The sequence below is a fragment of the Epinephelus fuscoguttatus genome, linkage group LG3 (assembly GCF_011397635.1).
Source record: "Epinephelus fuscoguttatus linkage group LG3, E.fuscoguttatus.final_Chr_v1".
Taxonomy (NCBI): domain Eukaryota; kingdom Metazoa; phylum Chordata; class Actinopteri; order Perciformes; family Serranidae; genus Epinephelus; species Epinephelus fuscoguttatus.
Genome location: NC_064754.1, coordinates 39,465,659 through 39,491,750, shown reverse-complemented (window position 1 = coordinate 39,491,750; position 26,092 = coordinate 39,465,659). Strand labels below are relative to the sequence as shown.

The 26,092-nt window shown below is 41.6% G+C and overlaps 1 protein-coding gene across 1 annotated transcript in view; it reads left to right on the top strand.

Annotated features, from left to right (window-relative positions):
• Positions 1-26,092, top strand: part of ptprdb (protein tyrosine phosphatase receptor type Db) — a 217,975-nt gene that overhangs the window by 59,251 nt on the left and 132,632 nt on the right. The window contains exons 4-5 of the mRNA XM_049569619.1: positions 1,833-1,908; positions 3,190-3,234. The gene's annotated coding sequence lies outside the window, so the exon portion shown is untranslated. The remainder of the gene's footprint in view (positions 1-1,832; positions 1,909-3,189; positions 3,235-26,092) is intronic.

Sequence of the window (26,092 nt, the reverse complement as noted above, 5' to 3'; positions counted from 1 at the left end):
TGCCACTTTACCACACAAAAAAATCAGGGGGAAGACTACAGTAATGCCGTGTCCACCGAAAATAGGATAAACATAACTTCTCCGGGCTTATTGTGTAAGACCTGTAAACTGAAATTGCTTGCGCCAACATGAGCTTTCCAAATGATCTAGTTTCCAAACTCTTCCTCTGCCACACAAGCAGCCTTTAATTACTTCTGCTGGGCCAGCACAGGTGAAGCACATTCTCACTAACAAGGTGGTTTCCAACCAGGGAGCACTGAAACCCAACAAGAAAACAACATGATGGAGAGGAAAACTGGCGCCCGCAATAGAGGGTAACCGATGCTTATAATAATCCCCCACCCAACTGATTTCACCAGCCATTGTCAGATCGTTACAGAGGAAACATGGTGCAAGCGGAGAGGAATCCAGGGAGGACTGTGACATCGCCTGAAAATAAAGTGTGGACTAGTTTCCACACATAGTGCACGTACATTTGCCACATTGTGCCTATATGCATGCAAAGACGGCCCTTAAATCTCTCCAGTCAGATTCTTCAAACGGCTTCTCATTACACTGTGAGAGATCATGTCAGGTGTGAGCCATTATGACCTGAAAACAACGGGTGTGTTAAGAGGTCGAGGAATGCAACAGTAATGACACATGTCCTAGTTTTCATTTGTAATTAAATAACTCATGATCTTTACATCATCAGAATCTGCAGTTAATGTATTCTGCCATCATTGTCTCTGCCCTTAATTTAGTAAGTCGGTCAGCAGCACAAACACAGGAGTGGTGTAACAGCACAGACTAGTGGTGACTCTTTGTTATGGCACCTTGCTCCAGTTGCCAGTGACAGAATCACTCAAACCATCTTAATGCTGTCAACGGCACACATGCTGGGATCCCATTCTTGTTGTTTTTGCTGTAAAATTTGTCACAGCTTGCTGCAAGATGTGTTATATTTAAATGATATCTTACAACAAGAATCACAGTATGTTTAAACTGCTCAGAGTGGATATGTCTATCCTACAGTGGCTGATTCACAGTACTGCTGCAAAAGGTTTGTTTGTCCAAGGCCTCAAAGTTCAACAGAGGATGGATCTCATAACAAAAATAACCATGTAACTGCCCGTGATCCTCTGAGACCCAGCCTGATTTCACTCCACCAGCGAAGTGATTTCTATTTTGCTCCGACTCGGTGCGCTCTGCTACACCGCCATAGATGGCAGAAGAATTCTGGATAACAGCGCAGGGGTCGTCGCAGTCACAAACGCGGAAGAGTAACATCTGGACGTGTGTGTGTGTGTGTGTGTGTGTATACGTTCTCCCTTTGCTTACGTTTTAAACACTTCTGTGCCAGTATTCACACGTGTCCTAATGCAACCCCCTTTGATCTGTCAGAGTGTGTACTTATCATACTGAGGTGCTGTATGCTTTCCCCAGTGTGGCTTTTCAGCCCCTCATCCCCTCACAGCCTGTATGGCGTGTAAGTAGCTGGCATGGAAGCCCTTAAAAGCCTTAAAAGCCCCCCCCAAGTATAGAAGTCGAGCCAGGGATGTCCATTTGTCCTGACGTGGTTTGGAGAACAATTATTGCACATTAATTGTGCTAATGTCATAATGTCATAGCATTCAGATCAGCGCTTTCAAATACTCCACACGAACACGTCGATGCAAGGGGAAGTGCAAGCAGTTACAAACACGGAGAACTTAGTTGCAACTCAGAGTTGGCTTTAAGAGCACTGAGTTCTGAAAGGCTAAGGCTCTGTTCCTAATCCCTCTCCCACTTTTCCTCTTCCTCTCCCCGACCCTCCTTTGCTCTCTCTCTGTATCTCTCCTTCTCTCTTGCAGGAGAATTCTGGGGAGATTTCTTACTCTTTCATTCCTCAAGGATGAAGCAGCACAGTGGACCTGTGTACTGAAACAGGTAAGTGCTGAATATCATGATGACCTTCAAACAAACACATGGGCACACACATTCTTCCTTCCCTTACTGTCAAAAGCAGATAAGTTATGGGCTGGGCCGATGTAGGATTGAGGTTGGTAAAAGGCTGTGCCATGTCCGCTGAGAAAGACACAGAGAGGAAGTAGAAAAAAGAAAGGGGTGGAATGTTGCGTCTGAAAACGAGAGCAAAGGAAGCACAGAGAGAGACTCATCCTGAGGGACAGAAGGAGCGAGTGAAGACACTGTCGACAGGATGAAAGTTTAACCAAACATCAGCTCCCCACAGGAGTGGCAAATCTGCTGCCGTCGCAGTGGACAGACTGCAGGGAAGACATGCAAAGAGACAGACCGGCAGACAGGACAAGACAGAGCGGCGATCCCCAGCTGTTTTTTAAAACGCTGCCTCTGATACATTATTGAATATGCAGCTCTCCAACGCATCGCTGAGCTTTCCTCTCATGTTAGTGCTCAAGTTTGCATAGCGTCACCATTCTAAATATAAAGCATTCGCTCAACCCTCTTCGGTTTGTTAAAAGATGCAGGGGCTGCACGTAGGCTGTGTGTGTGAGTGTGTGAGTGTGTTTCGGAGTGGCACTTTCCTTTTCTGAAGGCTGGCTGGAGTTTTGAGTCGAGTTTGTGTGTGACTCATTTCAGTAGCAAGCCTCTGCAAACTTCAAAAAACAAAAATAGATTTCATCAAACTCTTTGAAAGTATTGTTAGATGATGCACAGAGTATACTGAGGCGAGCCGAGTGCTTCACTGGGAGTCGCATGTACTGTACACTGAAGGAAGTGAGATGTTACCGAGGGGATTGATTTTAAATCAGACAGCATGTGGAACACGGCAGGTCTGCAATCATCTAGTGCAGCAGTAACTTAGTTTGCACAACTCAGCTACAACCCCTTTCCTAGCTCCCGTTTCCCCACTTGAAAAAGTTGATTTGGATGTTCTAAGGTCACTGTCCTAAGACTTTGTGTGAGTGGAGTACCAGGTCTGGTCTACAGGTGGCAGCAGAGCAACATACCCAGCAGGCATGTTTCTGTAGCAGGCTTGATTGGCCCATTTTTACCAGCAAATCCCAGTGTAGGCCTCCCTTCATTTATCTCGCTGTTTCATCCGAGACAGGATGTCAAGCAAATGATTCTTCATGGCCAAGAAAAACAGTGGAAAAACCAATCAATATGTTGGTTTTTTTTGTTCATACATCAAGTGTGCAGACAAATTCAGACTAACATGAAAAACCTTGTCTTGTCCTATTTCAGCTCCCACTTTTAAACTTCATGTTCCAGGATGAACCATGAGCAAAGGTACGAATCTTTAACTTGACCTTATTTGTGCATTTGTGTGTGTGTGTGTGTGTGTGTGTTGATGAAGATAAGCCTGTGAGCGTGTGTAAAGATGCATGCCTTCCTATCTGTTTACGAGGATGCATCTGGGTCCAAGTGCTGCTGGGGGTAGTATAAGCAGTTGTATAAATGTTTGAGGGTGTGTGTCTCTGTTTTCTGACAGATGTTGTAACGACATGATTAGCCCTCTGGCTGCCAGTAGCTCTGTGTGAGGTTGCTATAGTGACTGTGGGTTGAGTGTTGGGGAGGCCAGAGTGGAATATGAGGGTGCTGAGGATGAGGAGAGGGGGTGGAATAGGAAATGAAGTGCCTGGCGCCTCCGGCCTGTGTGTGAGTGCACGTTTGTGTTTTTCCGCGTGCGCGTGCGAGTGTGTTTGTGTGCCCATTTATGTCTGTTTGTTTGTGTATTTCTACAAAGACTGCAGCGTTGAAGAGACACTTGTCTGTGTAATTGGGAATTTGATCAAGATAACTCAGTCAAACACACAGTCAATCATGGACACACACACACACACACACACACACACACACACGTTCAGCCTGCGTAAGAGCCACAGAGACAGGGATCCTGTGATGGCGCGAGCGTGGGCTGAGGGTAACCTGCTCTGCCTCACAGACCAACACCACGAGTTGAGCACTTCGTATCACTTATCACTTAAATTGCCGCGTCAATGGAGCTGTTGTACAAACTGGTACAAGCAAGAGAAATGACCTCTGCCTTTGTGAGAACAGGGACTGTAAAATGTTGGTTTCAAGCGCCAAGCAGCTTCAAGAGCACGGCTCAAGTTCGGTTTGCCTGTGTTCTAAGGAAGACCCGACAAAAGGGGTTGCATGACTAACCTGAGGGGTGCAGAGATTATTAACTTCCTTTTGCTTCTTTTTTGTGAAATACCAGACAGTTCACATCCTCAGGCCTATAAAAGTCAAACTTTTAAAGGGACAGTTCATCCCAAAATCAAACATACATGTTTCCTTTTATCTGTAGCAGAGTCCTGTATCAGATTGGGTACCCATGGGTACCTGGCATGTGATCTAAAGAAAAGGTGACATGCAGGTGCTATTTTGTCTTAATTTTATTTTGTTCTGGGTAAAAAAACATGCAGGTCAGATTGCTGGTGTTGTAAGAAAAATATATTAAAATGAAGTGAGAATAATTGTACTTTAATGTTTTAACATTTTAATCCTCTGACTGCTGACTTTGTGTATCGGCACTGTCTTCTTCAGCAGCTGGAGTATGAGAGCTGTTTCAAACAGGTGCGTTACTAACAGGCACGATAACTGAGGAGATGTACTGCTCAATATAATGAGAACAAGCAAAAAAATGTTCATTTAAGTTGTATTTTCTGAATTACTTAAATTTTAAACTATATTGTCTTGGTTTTACGTGTATGAAATGGTCCAAAATGATCACCTTAAATGGGCTGCCTAACAGAATTAGTTGAACAGCTCATGGTTGTTATAGGATTTGCAGTTTTGGGTCAGGCTGCAGCTCCAGTGTGAGCAGGATGGGTCAGGTAATGACACTAATTGGTCATATGTGTGCAGGTGTGGCAAGGTGGGTGCTCATAGCGGTTCTGTCTTGGGAGCAGGTCTTACAAATCAGACCCGTGCAGAATGTGCAGAAGCTCCATAGTGCTTTTTTTTGTTTGTTTTTATGGTGCGAGCTGCAGAGTGTCGGAGATATCGGCCGTAGAGATGTCTGAGATAGAACTCGGCTTGTGGTGCTCAAAGCACCAAAAGAATACATTTAAAAAACTCAACAGCAATTTCTCTTTCCAGAGATCATGACCTGGTTACCCCCCAGACTTTGTTGTGAGCAGTTTGATGTAGGAACTATTTTCTTTACCAAACCACAGCCACTAATTGTATCACGGTGCAGGAGGTAGCGTGCATCTACTCCTGGATGAGAGGCTCGTGCTCAAGAGAGCGTGAGATGTAAACATTAACAACGTCCTCCACGGCTGAGCTGTAACGTTAGCTAGCTCAGTGGTGCTAAGTGAACTCACAGTAGATGCATGCTTCCTTCTGCCAGGTGATACAGATTGCAGGTGTAGTTCGTTAAAGAAAATTGTTCCTACATGAAACTGCTCACAACAAGGTCTGTGGATTATCTTCAGTAACCAAGTCATGGTCATGAGAAGGCAGACATCTCTACAGCTGGTATCTCCAACACTCGGCAACTCACACCAAAACAATCTAGACTGAAAAATAGCACTACAGGTAAGAGGAAAAATATGTATTTCTAATTTTGGGGTAAACTTTCCCTTTAAAGGGTCACAAGTCTATGTATTAAAGGTTAGGAAGTCTTTTGGCTTGTCTAGTTGTCTGAAGGGATGCACAATTCAACTTTTTCTCTCCAGATTCCCCAACTCAAGATATCTTAGCTTGTACAAAGCACTGCTCCAAAACCTCTGCTCTCTTTTACCAAACTTAAAATCTGTATACCTCACTGTGTGGAACTCCTTTGAATATGTATAATGCAAGACAATATTAGCCCAGGGATTGCTGTGGTACTCAAAACTAAGTTGGCTGCCCTCTGTGACTAAGTAGATGCATGCAACTGATATTAAAAACAGAGAGGAAGAAACTGTGTTAAACGCAGATGGTAACATCATGGCCAATGGCTGATCAATTTATTGAAGTCAGTGTCAGCACCAATACTGATCCAGCATCTTAGATCCATGCATCCCTAGTTTACAACATCCAATAAGACACCACTTTACTGCTTTTGTTGGTTTATTCCATGGACATTCTGTTTTCTTTGAATGGCATCTGTTGGGGGCAGCTGTGACTCAGGAGGTTGTCCACTAATTTTAAGATTTGTTTGATCCCCAGCTCCTCCTGTATCTTGTCCAAGTTTGCTTGGGCAAGATAGTGCCAAATTGCCAAACTGCTCCCATCAGCATGTCAGTTTGTGCGAAAGTTTAACCAAGTAGCAGGTGGCACATTGTACAGGAGCCTTGGCTTGTATGAATGTGTGTGTGCGTGACTGTTACAAGTAGTGTAGTGTAGTGTAAAGTGCTTTGAGTGGTTGGAAGACTAGAAAGGTGCTATACAAGTGCAAGTTCATCTAGCATTTTGGTTTGGAAGGTCGTGTGTCTTTTAAAACCTGACAAAACTTTTATTTCTGTTAAAATATTGATTAAGAAATACCACTCAACATTTTCTTTTTTAATGAAGCTGACATAAGTGATGTTCAAATCAAGAGCTTTAATGTGTGGTTTTGGTTTTATTTGCCGTTTAATAGATTTTTTGGTATTACCTCCACCAAGGAGGTCACGTTTTTGGTTTGGTCTGTTTGTCTCTTTGTTTGTTTGTCAACGAGATTTCGAAAAAAAACTACTAGCCCAGTATTCATGAGACTTGGTGTAAGGATGTAGCATGGGCCAAAGGAGAACCTTTTAAAATTTGGAGTGTGTCCAAACTCATAGGGCAGATACACAAATAATTTTTCACTTTCTTCCAAATACCCTATCTCACATCTCACACACAGATTATTTTTCAAAGAAAATGCCGTATCCTAAAATCCAGTAGAAGGTAGAAAGGTTCAGCTGTGACAAAACACATCCAGTTGTAGACGTCCAATGACTGCATATCACAATCCACATTAATTAGATATTAATTTAAATTAGACTCAAGTACAGTTTTCTTCCTTATGAATACAAGGTTTGTTATGACAACTGTATTGCTGTTATTTCAGTGTAAGCATTGGATATGTGTACATGATAAAGTGTTTTCTGGTTTTCACAAATGCATGTATGTAAAATATTTACAGTTAGAAAATACATAATAAATGAAGAACTGAGAGGATGAGGTTTCAGCTTGGCTCAACCATACTTTGACATGATGTTAATAGTTTTATATATATCCAGACACAGAGCACATAGTGGTTGTTGCGTTTGCAGATTTGCATATCATAGGAGACTGGACCACTGGCCTTGGGGAGGTCTGCTCTCTTTGACTGCCCCTCTAGTTAGTATTGTGAGTGCGCCTGCACGCATTGTATGTGTAAGCCGTGCTTTTGTGATTTTTTTCCCCCTGTGAATGCAACAGAAGAAAAGAATGAAATAGAAAATGCAAATGTTAAATGCTAATGCAAATGTGAAAAAAACAGGAGAGTGGATTATTAAAGAAATATGTGACAGGGTGTATTAAAATTTAAATATTTTAATCACTGAGTCGAAAAACATCCCATCAGAACTCTGAATTAGTTGATGTGTTCCCTGGGGGGCCACCTTAAGTGAACCGATCTCATTTTACGTAACAATTTAAAGCAACCCTGAGGTTCTGCTGCAAAGCATCCTCATGCTGGTCTCCCGTATCTCCTGAGTGTGCAGCCTGCTGTGTATAATAGTCATGGTGTGAGATATAATGCGCTGTACCATACAGGGCTGGCTTCACACAGGGATTACACCTAGATGATTCTTCAATAGAGAATTTAGTCTCGGGTAGCCGAGCTTTAATCCGCGCCTGTGCAAGCGGACCACAGTGCTGTGGAGCCGTGGCCAGATATGACAGAGAACAGAGAGCAGCCAGATTAGTTCATACTAGGAAGAGGGCTGAGCTTGAAGCCGCCTGACAGAGCGTCTCCTGACAGCTCCTCCCAAATCTCTCTACTCTCTCTAATGTAGTCTGAGGGAAACATTGTTCCCCATTCTGTGTCTTTTTAGCTGTCTCTTTCTTTCTCCCGCTCTGTCTCTCTCTGTGTGAGGTGAGAGTAAGTCATAGAGAGAAAGTGTGTGTGTGTGTGTGTGTGTGTGTGTGTGTGTGTGTGTGTGTGTGTGTGTGTCTTATCGCTTCATTAGCCTGTAGACTTCTGGGTCATTTGTAGCCTCGTTCCCACTGTCTCAGATGCTGTAATTACCCTCACGTAAGTCACATCTGATAATTAGGATGGTCCGAGCAGTTCTTAGCCACACACGACACACACTGTTGGCGCTCACACATGTGACACACGTGCACACATACACACACATTAGTCATTAGTGGAGAGCTTAACATGCAGTACAGTGCTAATGGGATTATCATTGCTGAGGGTCCCACTCATCAACCTCTTACTCCTCTCTCTATTCATCACTGAGCACCATTCTTAAACACTCCGAAGAAGCGACCACTGCCACATGATCTTTCTTTCTTTCTTTTTCTCTCTCTCTCTCTGTCTCTTTTTTCTGTCTCTTTCTTTCTTTCTTTCTTTCTTTCTTTCTTCAGGGTTCCCACAGTCATGAAATTTCTGGAAAAGATATGGAATTATAAGTTCTGAATATACATTGGTCTGGCTCTTGTTTAAAATATGTTCATAAAAATCCCAAAACATGTCTCATGTTCTTTGTATTACTAATTAAAATGTAGTGCTGAGCTGTGTGACCGCTGTAATGTCACTAGTATGAAGCAATAATAACTCTACTTGCCTAAACCTTACTTCCGTAACTTTACGTTAAGTATGTAATGCCATTTGTGGGGTGTACATTGTTAGGATATGAGATCAACTGTTGTATTTGGACACGTTGAGCCAGGCCAATCCATTGCCACGCTCAACCAATCCATTGCCATAAAAACAAAGAACTTGACATCAAACTCGTTGCATCCAATAATCTGTCAGCTGAAGTGATGTGGGTTCTGAAGACATTGGACTCACGTTTGTACAACACGTGTGCTAACATGAGCTACAGCGGAATAGCGGCCAAATTTAGTTACGTGGAAACAAAGTGTGCATACTTCTTCACATTTGGAATTGTACCCTACTTCGAATTGCTTGTTATCAGAGAGGTGTCCAGACAGGCTGGTTACTTGGTGATGTTCAATGAAAGCTTGCAGAAAGGTCTCCAGCTCAAACAGACGAACCTGCACCTTCGGATTTGGGACATTTGGCAGGTAGAAAGCCGGCAGGTAGGCTCCAAGTTCCTAGGGCAAGTACCCAGGATATCATAGAGCGGATGCAAACTATGAAGAACTGAATGAAGAACCTTGTGCAGCTATCTATGCATGACCCTAATGTAAAGAGGAGTGTCTTCACATATGGAATGGAAGTCTCTGAGTCTATACGAAGGCGTTTCATTCCATATTCCATGCTGCCTTTTTGCTCCAATGCCTGTCTTAGGGCTCCTTTCTTTCCTTCTGTCTTCACATACCTTTCGATGTGTCTCTCTTTTCTACAATGTTACAGTGAATCTGCTTCATTGGCATGGCCACATCACAAGGACTGTGTTGTTGAAACAGACTCAATGGGGCATCGTAGTGACCCAGGGCTTTAAGCCACTGACCATGTAATTTTAATGTCCCTGGTTCAAATCCAGCTGCAGACCTCTGTCCCATGTCTCCTTCCCCTCATTTTCTGTCTCTACTATCTGCTTTCAAGTAAAGACCTACAAATGCGCCAAAATATACTTAAAAAAGAAGATTTAAGAACAGTGATTCCCAACTGTCTTATGGTGACCCCTTAAATGAATAAAGCTTTTCATGTGACCCTTCTTCATGAATATGTCTTACAGAAGTGGCCACTTTAACTAGAGTGTTTTCTATTATAATAATAATATTTTTAAGAGGCCCGAGAAGGTAAAATAATGAAGCAATTAACAAGAAAACAAAAGATTAGAGGAGTCTGCAATTTGTTTAGCAGAAACAAGTATTTTTTTCGCCTTCCTTTTAATCATCACATGACCCCTTGTGTTTATCGAGCGACCCTTTGTAGGGTCCTGACCCCTAGGTTGGGAACCACAGCTCTGTGTAAACACATCAGCCAAATTAAAACTAATGAAAAGATAAACATTCTGCATTTAGAAATAGTTTGTAGGAATATCAAGATAACTAGAACAAGAAATTTGTTTACTTTAAAGGGGACACGTTTGTTGCGTAGTGGCACTTTTAGCTCGTAATCCTAGACTTTCAGCTAGCCAACCTTCCTTAAGTCAATAAAAAAAGCATATCCACATTGTAATAGGGATATAAGAAAGACAAAAGAAAAGGAAGATTGTGCGGAAAGTAACTTTGATTTGCTGTTCTGCTCTCTTATCCTTTAGTTGCACTGACATAATCACCTCTCTCCATCTCAACCACTCTCTGCCCTCTCCACTGTCATCGCTGAACCCATTTCATCAGCTCATTTAAAAGTAATATTACCCATAACCATTCAATTTTCACTGTGTTTATTCTGTTGACTGAGATGGTAATGGAGATATTGACAGCGAAGTGCAGAGTGATTCTGTCCAGGCCATTGTGTTGAGTGGTTCGATGGAGAGAAGTGGATGACTGGAGGGCTATCTATGGTATTACATATAGTGTGGAAGGCGTGGGAAAAAGAGGCCCTCTGAAAGCCGAAAGCTTAAATACCATGCCTCACATCCACAGACATAAAGAGACAGCTCACACAAACACACACACACACAAACACACACACACACACAGGCAGTGGATTAGGATGGGGATTATGGAAGCATAACTGTAAAACAGGCAAAGACAGATCAGTGTTATACTTCATAAACACACACACACACGCTGGATGTGTACAGTAAGATGGAATTATACTGAGGTGGATGGTATGATGACTTCAGTTCATGCGTCATGACTGAGCACTATTCAAGCTTAAATAGGGAGACAGCTCAATAGGGCAGCAAAAAAGCTTTAGCAATCAATTATTGTACTGGAATGGCGGGAACTGAAGGTTACAGAGATTTATTGTCTGGACCATGATGTGTTTTTTTATAATGTTAATGAATTTCAGTTTTCTACTGAATGACCTACGGAGAGAACTACAATGAAGTCTCAAATTGCCATCTTAAATCGTTCTCTTCTATCCAGTATCTAATCTACCATATCTTACAAGAGAGGACAACCTTGACATTTTGCAAGCAAAAAGGTCTCAACATCATCACCTCCAAAACCTTAGGGATGTACATTAATAAAACACCTCCAGCACCACATTTAATAAATTTGGATCCACAAGTTTTTGTAGAACTTCACTTTTTGTATCTACAAGGACAGAGGACATCAATAAAACATTTAAGAGAGACCAAGGTGTGTTTTTCCATCTCTGCAACATCAAGAAGTCCAATACAACCTAAAAAAACTAAAGCTGAATTCATACTTTACCTGTGTCTGTGAGGGTCCGCTTTGGTCCATGTGACGCAAATGTCATTCTACACCCAAGGCTGCAAGGACCCCTATGTGGATGTCTGCATGCAGCCAAAATTTGTGACCGTGTGGACAGTACACATAGCAAGCGGTCACTGATTGCGCATGCTTCCTTTCATCAATGCTTGATCTCTTGCACCAATCTACTATATTTCCCATTCCTGGTCCTATTCATGGTAACCGGTTGCGCATTATATTTTCTCTTTTTGAGATTTTCTTGTTTTTTTAGCCAAAAACAACAAACACAAGAGCCCTGCTTGATGTTACGTTGCTATTTTCTGTCCTAATGGGCATGCTTCCTCTTCTTTTTCGTCTGTATTTTTAAGGCGCTTAGCAAACAATGTTATGGTGCGTTACCTCCACCAATTGGAGTGTAGATGCACTGTACGGAGCACCATGCCGACATGGATCCTCAGTTTTAGTTTGAATGGAACAGCATGCATGCCCATGTACAAAGTTTGTCCAAGCCTTAAAGGGGAACAACACATGACTGAAGAATTCCAATTTATTATTTCCATGGCCTAGGAAAGTTGAATTAACATTGTGAACAGGAACTACTCTCTTAAATCCAGAAACCAGAGAAATAAGTCTTAAACTTGTGATGTCATACGGTATAAATGGAGCTGCTCCAAAGACAATGAATGAGAGCCTGAATGTTTGTTTTCTTTTTCATACCCAAATAAGCTTTAATCTGTTGTAGCGTTCTTAGTACTGAAACAGAAAATGTAACTATATACTCAGGACATTCCCTGAGTGCTCTTAGTGACATCAAGATTACCTTTCCCCATCCATTTTCTATGAAGCAGTTTCAGACTTTATAATTTATCACATCAAATTTAAGCACTCTAGTTTCTGGTTTTGTAGGAAGTTGTTCATGTTTACTAATAGACAATTTTTGGATTATCTTAGAACATAGAAATAACATATGAGTCTTGAAGATGGGCAAAGTTCCCCTTAAAGGAGTCTACAGCTACAGTAGCAGCTCTGCTTAGCCACAGCGGGGCTTAGAGCTAAATGCTAATACTGTATCTGCATGCTAACAAGGTCACAATGACAATGCCAACATGCTGATGTTAAGCAGGTATAATGTTTGCCATCCTAGGTTGGTGTGTTGGCCTGCTAATTTACTAATTAACAAGAAACATAAAGTACAACTTGAGGCTAATGGGAACTTTATTAGTTTTGCAGATATTTTGTCAGTTCTTGGAAAAAGTGAAATCATGACCTGGTGATAGCACTAGTTAAAAATTGTTTAGAGTTAACCTAAGTTATTGGAATTCATCCTGAGAAGGAAATGAATGTGTTTACCAAATTCCATGGCATTCCATCCAGTAGTTGTTTGGACATTTAACTTGAAGCTATACAGTTGAGCCTCCTGTTGGCACTAAAGGCAAAGTGACAGAATTGCCAAAGTCAGTGGGATTCATCCTCTTGGGACCATGCATACAACATTTCCTGTCAGTCCATCAATTTGAAGAAGACTTTTCTTGTTTCCTGATCTGAAACTGAAACACCTCATCAGTAATTTCAGTCTGGACCAAAGTTGTTGACTGACAGGTATTGCCATCCCTTGAGCTATGGAGGTAGCACGGCCTTGAACAAAGGTCTATAACAAAAAACATCATCACTAAAATATGGTAGATGTGACTGCAATAGTTGTTCTTCAGCAGATCACATCCCAAGGGGATGAATTTTAAAAATTCAACAGCAACTTATCATTTTTGTGCCCTGCTCACTCTGGATAATCCACAGTGGCTTTTCACCATTTTTATTAAGACTGTTTCTCTGGGAGAGGAAAGTTTAAATGAAACTTATTCACAGAGAGGTCTGTGGGTTAATCTCAGTGGCCGGGACATTATTTCTACAACAATTCATTGCTGTTGAGTTTTTCACATGTAATTTTAGAATGCTTTGAGCACCACATACGAAATCCCATTCATCTACATTGTATCAGGGTGGCTACAGAAATCTCAGCGAGAGATGTTTAATTCAAACCTAGATAAACATGACTCCTTTAACACCAACACATTAGAGGAATGGACGATAAAAGTCAGATCAAGCTTTGACATGCCAAGACGATAAAAGTGCCATTCAGGGTTTGCAGAGATTGTGACTGAGGTGAAGTTTAAACTGTCTGGTCAGATCAAGGCATCCTTGTTTGATGTCACGAGTTTCAAAAAGCAGCAAAAGGAGTAGTAGAATATTGGTAGCAATAGAAGTGAAAGGGACTCTATGTAAAATTCAGAGTGTATGAGTTGTCCGGATAAAGTTCTCAGCATGGAGATGGCGGAGCTAGCGCCTAGCAGTTAATGGTGCTAATTTCGTAAACGGTGCTAAACAATGGCAACAGTGCCAACAGAGCTAATGGTGTTAACCAAGGGGAAACTAGAGGGTCAGTGCTATGCTTTCACTAAGATGCAGTCCTAAAATAAGGGGTAACTACTCTATGAGGGCAGTGCAAGGCAGCGGCGATGACGAAGCGCAATGGTAGACAACCTGCGGCTCCGGAGCTACATGTGGCTCTTTGTCCCTGTCCAGTGGCTCCCTGTGGCTTTGACAAAAAAAGGAAAATGGAAATAACTTTTATATTTCAACATTTTAATTTTCATACATTATTGTTCTAGACCTAAAGTGATTTTATATTCTTAGATTATAAAGATGGGAAACCCCTATACACCAGTTAAAAAAATGTTGTCAACTAAAATGTGCGTCATGTCTATGACCTGGTGCCTTTTCCTCTAAATTTTGCCAAACCTTAATGGCGGCAGCTAGTCTTGGATCTTTCTAGGCGCACTATGCATTGCAAATCTAAACAAGAAAAACAAAGAATTTAACAGTGCGCAGACAGACAGGCTAATTTAGATACCTTTGTTATGAGGCTCAAATATGTCCTGCAGCTCCATACAGATTTTTTATTTATTTTGTTTGTTTGTTTGTTTGTTTTGTTTTGGGGTTTTTTTGGCCAAAAAAATGTCTCTTTTGATAGTAAAGGCTGCCGACCCCTGACCTTGCCACTGGGATACACACATGCACTTACATGCACGCACGTGTGGACTGTCTTACCACCACAAAAATCAGAGAGGGTCAGATTACAACACAGAGAGACAGCATGATTTAATTCTCTGCTCAGGTTACTGCTCTTTATCTTTATGAAGCAAATAGTTGTTTGCTCCTATATTAAAGGTACAGTAGACAACTTTTATAAAAAATAACTTTCTCTTATATTTGTTGAGACTGTTACTATATCCTGACAGTAGTACATGACATGGATAATCTGTAATTTGTTTCTCCGGTTCCTTCTAGTGTTGCTGGTGGCATTTGCAAGAATCCACTGCGGCTGAATGAAAACATCCAATCAGGAGGAGCCAGGAGGAGTGCCTAATATAGTGACAATCACTTAGGGTGCTGTGGTTTCTTGCAAATGTCACTGGGAGCACCAGGAGGTGCCATGTGAACCTGATTTTTTCATAGATTATCTGTCTCATGTACTACTGTCAGGACAGTTTCAGCAAATGTAACAAAAAGATATTCTTTATAAAAGTTACCTACTGCAGCTTTAATGTTCTGAATGTTGCATATAGAATCTTTAAGGATTGAAAATTGAGTTGACTGCCATTACTGCCACTTTTTTATTTCCCACCATTCAAACTCTGCTTGGCAAAAACAAACTAAATCTATAGCTTTGTCTGAAAATAGTAAAATATCCACCTCTAATTACCATAGGAGCTTTGTGTGGTCATATTAGCATCCATAATGGCTAGAAGACTTTCTAACTAACCGTAACCCATATCATAAAACGCTGAATGCGATAAATACATACAGGCACACCCACATTATGAGGAAATGAGAGGGAACAGTTCACGTCTCCAGCACCCACCTTGTTAATTTGAACAAATTACCCAGTCGTTGAAAGCAATGTATCTGCTCTGAATCGGAGCGGATACATTGCAGTATATTGGCCCTGCTGTGTGTTCTTGGAGATAAAATGCTAACTGATGCTGTCATGCCACAGCATATGAAGTTTCAAAATCTGGTCACAGCTCGGTCACACACTGCTCATACATGATGGAGTGCTAGTCACACGGTGACTGAGCGCTTCAATCTGTGGCCATGTACACTTCAGCCCCGCTGCATCAGGCATGTCTTGGTCACCAGACATCTGTCATCAGCACACAGCTCACTGGAGGTCTGTGGCTCCCCGTGATCCCATCTTCTCTACATCTGTCAAATATAATCATCAATCTCTCCTTCGCTTCCTTTTATATTCACTCTGCAAATTTCTGCCTGGGCCTCCTCAGACTCTCCCCTCTCACCCTCCTCTTCTACATTTCTCCTCTTTTCTTTCACTATGCAGAACTGTATAACCAGCAATTTGCCAATCTCTTACACTATGACACACACACACACACACACACACACACATACGGCTGTACACATGCAGAGGCATCCAGACCACAAGAGCTGCTGTGGTGTATAATGACAGATAATTGGCTATTGTGGGTTCGCCCTCTGCAGCAGGAACCAATCACAGTGACAGCCACTTCTCGATGACCCGTGTGTGTTTGCGCAAGTGTGTGCGAGCATGAGTATCTGAATGTGTGTGAAGCAGTGATTGTATTTTATTTCACCGTCTGCCTTTGTTGCTCCGTGCATAGAAGTAATTGCTAGTCAAGCGCATGGAGTATGTAACTGACAGCTTTCTTTGTAGTTTATATCGCTGTCATTGTTGCATTTATGTAAACATAAATAAGCTATTCAATTGTACTGTATGCGTGCGTGTGTGTGTGTGTGTGTGTGCGTGCGCGCGCATGTAGGAATGAATTATCATGTGTTTACTTGAAAAAAAAAACAACCTGTGCAATCTCCACACACATTCTCTGACATATTAAGCATGCACACAGGCATAACCTCAATAAAATGTCCTTGTTTTCGGACAAATTACCACTCAGTGCTTCTCATTTTACTTTCCCAGGGTTTATGCACCCGCCTCGAGGATCCACAGCCCCACACAATGCAGCCTTGCTGTTCTCCACTAATGTGATAGCTGCTTAGCTTGTCATTCGTCACTCATTTTGATGGAGTCAGCAGCCCTGGTTAATGGTCTGTCTGCTCGCCATTTGTATGGAACCTGTTGACTCCAAACTGATCATTTCTTTCTTTTGTTTTGTTTTTTTCTGCAAAATAATCCTGATGTGTTCTCTCACGCTGGGATGAATTGTAGCCGTATCAGCAACAGCCTTTAAAATAACGTCGGTCACGGTACAAGTGGAGGATGTCTCCCTCTCGTTAACACACGCTCTCTCTCTCTCTCTCTTTTATCATTCACTCATTTATTCCTCCCTCCTGCATTCTGTCTCCCTTTCTCTACCACTTCCTCTTCTCTCGCTGTTTTTTTTCCTTTCTTCCTTCTTTTTTCTCTCTCTCTCTCCCTGTTTGCACCGATTCTCATTTCCGCTCTTTGAATAGCAGGGAGTGCTCATCCAACCCTTGCTCACAGACTAAATGAAATCCTGTGTGTGCGTGCCATGCGCGTGTGCAGCTCTGACTCTGTAAATATGATCTTCTTTATCTTGCTAATATGCGCTACCATAAAAGAAAGCGTGCACGTTTGCATGTGAGTGTGGAGGAGGAGTTGTGTACTTCATCATACCAGCCAGCTCAATATTCCCAAATGCAATTTCCTCGATGTGAAAAGAGCAGGCTGGATGTTCATCATTCTATATTCCCTTCTTAGTGTTCAATAAAAGCTTCTTTAGGACTGCTAGGCTGCTCGTTCTCATGTTTTTCTATTTTTTGCTGTCGCTCCCTCATTTTCACCCTTTCTGACTCTGCACACAAACACACAGGTGCGCACACACACTCCTGCCTTTTGTAGCACACAGCGAATCTGTCTCCTGTGCATGATTAAAGTGCATATCACAGCATGTTCCCTGAGTGTTTCTTTGTAACGCTGCTTAACATTCTGAGCCTATAACATATAATTCAGCCCAGCTGAACTCATCCTTATTGTGTTTGTGAAAATCAATTCCAGCAATGGAGATTTTTTTTTTTTTTTGCAGCCATATGTAGATAAAAAGCACATTTTATACACACATCAAACTGATCAATTCACTGTTCCAAAAGATCTGAATTACCTTTTTTTCACCATGGCTAAGCCAAAGGAGGATTGCTATTGTTGAGGCCAAATCAACATCTTTACAACAGGAGCCAGAAAGACTCAATCAGGGTCTTTTAACACCTGAGTAGCAAAGAAATTGTAAAAGGAAGGTTAGGTGTGGAGCGAAATGGAACATAAAAAAAATGTTGTTATCTATGTTTATCCTTGTGTAATCCAGAAATCTTGACTATAGATAAGGATACAGCTTTCATATATAATCAACCAGCCAGCAGCCTCTCCACTGACATCCTTCACGCTCTCCTTGTTAGCTGCATTAGCATCCCCCGCTATGAAATTAAGGTTGTAATTGTCCAGGTGCAACTTGCGAAGGTGCCATCTCTTATACCAGCCAAGAAACTAATGGTTAGCATCCCACTGCAGCACTTACATGTCTGGGTGGGGAACAAATGACTGGAGACCTGGTTAAAGCCAAGTCAGTGCCTAAAGGAAGGAAGGGATAATGATGTGGTGTGTGTGATGCATGTGTGCGTACATGTGTGTGCAGCCAAAGACATTTACACAGTGCTATTTTCCATATCTACTAAGAGTGAGGGTGTGTGTCTATCAAAAAGTCATCAATCTTTGAAGCTGGAGGAATGTTTTTCTGTGTACATACTATGTGTGTATGTGGGTGGGGTCATGCATCAGTGGGAGGGTGGGGGTGGGGGGGTGGTCAAGTGTATGTGCGGGGCATCAATCATTAAGCATCTATGATTAAGGCGTGTATGTGTGTATGTGTCTGTGCAAGTGGCAGGCACTGTGGCTTTCTATGATGCTGAGATTAGAGGCAGTTATTGAAATGTCATGGCTTTAATGGGCCTTAGCTCTGCACCCCTCTTATAAGTCATGAGCTGAACTTTCAAGGTGATGAAACAAGGAGCCGTGTGCTGAGTCTTTGTGTTTTTAAGCATTTATTTTGCTTGTCGTATTGTTATCCTCCACTTACACACAGTAAAATATCAGCAGCCTGATATTCTACAAGGGGTCATGTGAGGGTAGGTTGACTCTATAATGCACACACAATAATCACAAACCAGTAGGGCTGAGCCAAATGCTTCAAAGCTTCGATTGTTGCCATAGTGATTGATGTCCAAATTAGTATTTGAATGCTCTGTTTTTATATACCATTAACCCCAAAATCCCAAATAGCCCATAAATAAAGAAATAGTCATCCAACAAAATTCATTATGCATCGACATTAGTTATTAGTCATTCTCAGACAAGGACATTTAAACTTAGTGATAGGCCTAGTTTTGTGACTATGACAGTCTGACCACCCGTAACAGGTCTACAGATACTCTTGCAAGATGTTGAAAAAGTCAAACATTGGAAATGGTTTCATAATTTATAAAGAAAAAAGTCTAGTGCTAGATATGTCAGAGGAAACCGGCACATCACAAATCTACACTGAGCTTGGCGAATCACTTGTGAATTGTAAGTAACAACTTAGCCATCTTGCAAAGTTTTCTTTTTTTCTAGCTATTATAGCTAATGTTATTGCAACCTGCATGCTTAGAAAGTGGCTAATTGACCTATGGCTAAGACCCGCCCTCAAATGCGATGAGCCAAACACAGTGTGTATAGCCATTCCCATACACTGGGACATTCTCTGCCTGGACTTCAATTGAAATGCATTACAGGAAGTCAGTTTTCTTTGGTTTTATGAGCTTTTTCGGAGATTTGAAGTTTAAAAATGGTCAAACAGTGTGCATACGGTACATGCAACTCTGACACAAGATATCCTGAGAGGCTGGGCAACGGGGTGTATTTTTTTACACTTTAAACCACATCTCAACCGAGAAAAGTGTCTCCTTTGGATAAAGTTGTGCGGTAACGTTAAACCACAACATCAACTCAACGTGAATAAGATTAACTGATGTCTACATCTGTTCTAAGGTAAGACAACATTGTGTTTGAGGCAACATATTGTCACTTTGCTGGAAAGAAATATAAAGTTATCTTGAACATCTCTAGCTAACGTTAACTAACGTTAGCCTAACGTTACCTCCTAGCTGCGTTGTTCATCATGTCACCTTGTTTGCTGGGAGTTCATTAGCCTATTTTGTTGTAGTTTTGTACTTTGGTGATCGTACATCATTGTTAACATTAGCTGTTGTCCAAAGGGCTCTAGATAAGCTAACGTTAACTTCTGGAGCTTAGCTTCATTAACTTATCTGTAATTGCAGAGACAACAAAGGTTGGCAAACGTTATGCTGAATGATTCAGTGTAAATACTGTAGCACCAAACTAACGGAGAGACACTCTTAGTAAAGATGGTAAAAAGGCCGTTATCCTTTTCTCATATTCTGAGCCAAAAACCTTAACTTCAGTGGCACTTGAACTTGTTGTCTTTGATGGTGACGGCAACGAGATGCAGTTCACAAGCGTACACTGTGACCTGTAAATTTTGGTTTGTAATTTAAGCTTTTCATCGACCTTCTCAACAATAAAATGATTAATACAGTACAGGCCAAAAGTTTGGACACACCTTCTCATTCAATGCCTTTTCTTTATTTTCATGACTATTTACATTGTAGATTCTCACTGAAGGCATCAAAACTATGAATGAACACATGTGGAGTTATGTACTTAACAAAAAAAGGTGAAATAACTGAAAACATGTTTTATATTCTAGTTTCTTCAAAATAGCCACCCTTTGCTCTGATTACTGCTTTGCACACTCTTGGCATTCTCTCCATGAGCTTCAAGAGGTAGTCACCTGAAATGGTTTCCACTTCACAGGTGTGCCTTATCAGGGTTAATTAGTGGAATTTCTTGCTTTATCAATGGCGTTGGGACCATCAGTTGTGTTGTGCAGAAGTCAGGTTAATACACAGCCGACAGCCCTATTGGACAACTGTTAAAATTCATATTATGGCAAGAACCAATCAGCTAACTGAAGAAAAACGAGTGGCCATCATTACTTTAAGAAATGAAGGTCAGTCAGTCCGGAAAATTGCAAAAACTTTAAATGTGTCCCCAAGTGGAGTCGCAAAAACCATCAAGCGCTACAATGAAACTGGCACACATGAGGACCGACCCAGGAAAGGAAGACCAAGAGTCACCTCTGCTTCTGAGGATAAGTTCATCCGAGTCACCAGCCTCAGAAATCGCAAGTTAACAGCAGCTCAGATCAGAGACCAGATGAATGCCACACAGAGTTCTAGCAGCAGACCCATCTCTAGAACAACTGTTAAGAGGAGACTGCACGAATCAGGCCTTCATGGTCAAATAGCTGCTAGGAAACCACTGCTAAGGAGAGGCAACAAGCAGAAGAGATTTGTTTGGGCCAAGAAACACAAGGAATGGACATTAGACCAGTGGAAATCTGTGCTTTGGTCTGATGAGTCCAAATTTGAGATCTTTGGTTCCAACCGCCGTGTCTTTGTGAGACGCAGAAAAGGTGAACGGATGGATTCCACATGCCTGGTTCCCACTGTGAAGCATGGAGGAGGAGGTGTGATGGTGTGGGGGTGTTTTGCTGGTGACGCTGTTGGGGATTTATTCAAAATTGAAGGCACACTGAACCAGCATGGCTACCACAGCATCCTGCAGCGACATGCCATCCCATCCAGTTTGCGTTTAGTTGGACGATCATTTATTTTTCAACAGGACAATGACCCCAAACACACCTCCAGGCTGTGTAAGGGCTATTTGACCAAGAAGGAGAGTGATGGAGTGCTGCGGCAGATGACCTGGCCTCCACAGTCACCGGACCTGAACCCAATCGAGATGGTTTGGGGTGAGCTGGACCGCAGAGTGAAGGCAAAGGGGCCAACAAGTGCTAAACACCTCTGGGAACTCCTTCAAGACTGTTGGAAAACCATTTCAGGTGACTACCTCTTGAAGCTCATGGAGAGAATGCCAAGAGTGTGCAAAGCAGTAATCAGAGCAAAGGGTGGCTATTTTGAAGAAACTAGAATATAAAACATGTTTTCAGTTATTTCACCTTTTTTATGTTAAGTACATAACTCCACATGTGTTCATTCATAGTTTTGATGCCTTCAGTGAGAATCTACAATGTAAATAGTCATGAAAATAAAGAAAAGGCATTGAATGAGAAGGTGTGTCCAAACTTTTGGCCTGTACTGTATATCCCTCCAATGCATAATTTAGGCCCTTTTGGTTACTTCTCAATGGCATCTGATCGTTATGTTCCCAAAAATCATCAATTGCCTACCACGAAATGCCGTGTACTGTGACACAGGTCTGCCATTGCGCCGGTCACTGAATGTTGATCGTTTGTCCGAATGAGTGGAGGGGGGCGTGGCTTATCCATAGGTCAATTGTCATGTTATGTTATGTGCATCAGCTGAAAACTGGTGTTTCAATATCCTCTGGTCTATTATCTTGTGTGACATACATCATGTGAAATACAGCATTCTATAGCCCCTTTTAAGCTGCCTGTTTAAGGCCAGAATATTACGCTGTTATGCTACCTCGCTTTTCTGTAGAAAAGGTTGCAGTGAAGGTAGTTACAGCGCCAAATCAACATCTGTGTAAAAGGGACAGCCAGCACGACAGGACCGTGGGTGGGACAGGTGGGACATTTTGACCATAGCGGGAGATTTGAAAAGCCACCAGAAGCAGTTAGCGGCTAACTCAAAGAAGAGGAACAGCAGCCGAAAGTGTCTGCAAATTGGGAAAACAATGAGGTCCAGAAGCTCCTTACCCTCTGAGCAGAGGATGAGATCAGCCACCATATAACAGAGATGGCAAATGTTATGTCATTGTAATTGTTAAGAAAGTCCACACATTTCATGTCAAAGTAGAGGTCTACACTTGTTAAATGACACACTCATCATGCCTCTTTTGTTTGCGAGATGCAGGCACCCTGTTTAAAATAGCCATAGCTTTATACAGAAAATCACACACTGGGGCGGCATGACCTTACCATTGTTTGGTTCTATGTAAAAATGCAAAGTAAGCATAAAGAAGGGACTTAGCAGCCCTATAGAGTGATTTCTGTGTAAAAAAGGCTAATGTTTCATTGTCAAAAAAAAATCACATTGACTTAGTTTCCCACAGGACATGGACACCTGTCTCCTGGAGAAAAGTCTGTTGCTTGTTTGACCCATCCACCTCCCCTCCCACCTCGAGCAGACATTCTTGCTTTTTATACTTCGTCGCCTGACTTCCTCTTTTGTTCCCAGAATTATTACTCTTGCCACTAGAGGCCGCTGACTAACAAAAAAAAATGCAAAAATGGGTTGTAATTTCTGCTTGTAAAAACTATATGGTTGTAAAAGAGGAGGACAGTCTTCTTCTTGAAGGAAACGTGTGAAGGTTAAACCTAAAGTGTGTTGCATAAACCACCATTGTCTCAGAGTATATTGCATGACATACAGTAGCCTATATATGGTATGGGTTTATGCAGTAAACCACACAGTCTCTGATGCAAGTCCTTTTTGCACACAGAGGAAAGCACTGATTCTTGTGCTGTTATAGTTTGGTCCCCTCATTCAAGGTTATGAGTGAAGTACTAAAAATTGTTAGTGTACTTTTTTTTATTTTTGTTTTTTTGTATGATTTAAAAAGGAAAAAAAAAATAATGAGCTTCCTTTCTGGACAGGCAAAAGTACCCATTTTCTTAATAGGAAGCAAAAGAATGGTCATAAAAATGTTTTTGTAGTTTATTGTATAAACTTTGTGAAAGTACACTTTACGTTTGAGTTCAAGTAGCACTCTAAAATGAAAGACTTCTTCTATAATGGCAGTCTATGGCAGCTCAGCTGGTTTGTAAAGAAATACACCTAACTAATGGCAGGCGTCTTTGGCTTGTCACACACTGGTGTAAGTAATGACATTAATGATGGTTGCTTTCCATTTACAGTACAGTATGTGTCCTGGTTTCAGGGCTCCAGCATTGTGCAAACTGACTTGCTGTCATGGGCTCCTGCCACACCTAAATGGAATGGAGCCATCATTACTGTTATTGGATGTCTGTAGGAGAGGTCCCCTGTCATTTTGACAGTGGTCAGTCCAAGACATACAGTAAATGGCTACAATTTATCCAGTGCCCCATCAGTCCAGTGTTCCAACAAAGTTTTGGTCTATTGGGCAGATACACAAGTTCTTCTTGTACTGTAACTTGGAAATGTCCAGTAATCCCTCTAGTGCCACCATCAGGTCAATGTCTAGCTCGCAGGTTACCTGAACCATTGAGAAAAAATATCACTTTCTTCACTACACTGTATGTCCAGGGGAGCATCTTTCATTGTGGCAACTAACTATTATGATTATATGATGTTGACCGAAGGTGGATATTGGTACAGCCACTTTAGCAGATTAAAGATGCAAAATTAATTCCAGTTTTCACCACTCTCCATGTAGAATGTCAGGAGGTTGTAAAACAAAGGATAGGTGGACATTTTATATATTTGTTATCAGTCACACTTTTGCTATTTTTAGAGCATTAGACCATTCAAAGCCCACATACTGCTGGTGGTGTGATATGTAAAGCATAGGACTCTGAATCTCTGAATCACAGGATGAAATCCATAAGTGAGCAGGACATTTTCTATGAACACAATGTACTCTATTTTTTTTTTTTTTTTTTCAAAAATCCCATGCTACAACCTAGAGCATTTTATTAAGCCTACTTAATTCAATATCTCCAATACATTGGGGGAGCAATTTCAACTTGTTCTTTACCCAAATTTGTGTGTTGCTGGTGGCTCAGAGAACATGATGTGTTGAGCGGGGTTAGTGACTGTAGATACACAGTGCTGAAGAAAGGCAGAGTTCACGCATGACTTAAAAAACATTGAAAACTGATAAATTAGTAGGTTGACAGTGTGCGCAGTTTGCCCGCAGGGAGTGTGAGAACTGGAGTGAACATGTGTGTGGACAGTCATGTGTTTTCACATACAGAAAGCATCCATGCATACACACGCACTGAATATTGAACGCATATATCTATACATATTTATCAGTGGATCGCCTAAATATTTAATTGAGAGCTGCAAGTGTTGATATATGTTGACAGTGAGAGGGCAATGGGGTACTAAGCAACAAAACAGCATCATATGCAACATATGACATATTTATTAGGGGTATACAACCTACATTGTCATAGCACAACAGTGTTTTGCAGCTCCATGCATGTGCATTGTGCAAATGTGTGTGTGCAGGGTGATACTGTGTCATGAGGCCCATCAAACGCAGCCCTAGATTCTATTTTAGCCATTGAAGTTATCTCAATAGCAAACCCCTTATCTCTTATGTGCTGACTTATTATCTTTTTAGTGTCTGTGAGCGTGTGTGACTCTGAGTGTGTGCACAACCCCGTTGTGTATGTGTGGGCATACACATCTGTCTCTGGTGTGTGTGAGGGCTTGCATCTGTGTACGTGTGTGTCCACGTGCGTGTGTCCCCAGCCTAAGGTTGTGTTTTCTTGTACCCACTGAGCTGAGGAGTTTCTGCAACAAAGCACGTTTACGCTCCTCCATCTCATTTACATTGCGCTGATGGGAATCTGCTGCACCACTGATTGTGTTTGGTGTTCTAGGTCAGCACACCCAGATAAGTCTGCGTGCAGGTGTGTGTGTGTGAGTGTGTGTGCGTGTGTGTGCGCCTCAAGTATTTGCTCAAGACTGAAAATTGGTGTTAAGCCTGTCTCCCCTTTTCTCCCTCTTTTGCTGACTTCTGTCTCTGTGTCAGCACACAGACGGTCCTGACTCCCAGGGGCGGAGCCAGATGTTGTAAACATTCAGGGAATCAGGGCTCAGCCCAAACCTAGAACAGTCTGGAGGTGTGCTCAACCAGGGATTTTTCCCCCAATACAGCAGGTTTATACACTTTTTTAAAAGCCATAGGAAATAGAATGCCTTCAAATCTGTACATCATTTAAGAGAAGCATGATGGGTGCCAAGGAAAGAAATCCTCCTGTAGAGCAGGGGTCTCCAATGTTCTCTAGGCCAAAGACTCCTTATTCAAAACAGAGACAGAGCAGGGACCCCCTGCTTCATGTGTTGTATAAAAATTGAAGAGCATATTAAATTGGGCATATGGAGGTCAGGCAGAGGGCCATATCAGCTTCTGTCTTGACTTGTATTTGCTTTTCAGGTAGGTGAGAGAGGAAGCTTCACACTCACAAAAACACATTGATGCAAATGGTAAAATATGTTGGATACATGTTGTGTATTTTCAGACATTTTACTTTTTTAAAAGGAAAAAAAACTTTTTAAAAAACTGTGAAACAATATTTTGGCAGCCCACCTGCAGTAAACCAAAGAACCCCCAAGGTGTTCCTGTTGAAGAACCAGGCTGCAGAGCCTACATTCTGTTTGAATCTAATTGTTCTCAAACTGTCTTCATCATTCTGAAGCCATAATACAAATACTGAGGATGACTAATTTCTACTCCTGCAACCTAAAAAGAAGCAAAACTTGTCTGATGTTTCTATTTTTAAGTTACATAATATATGTAGGGTAGGAATTCTGCATAAACACCAATCTTAAAAGCTATTTTGTTATACTACGTTTGAGTAGAGTTTATACAGTGAATGTTGAACTGAATAATCTGCTATGTTTG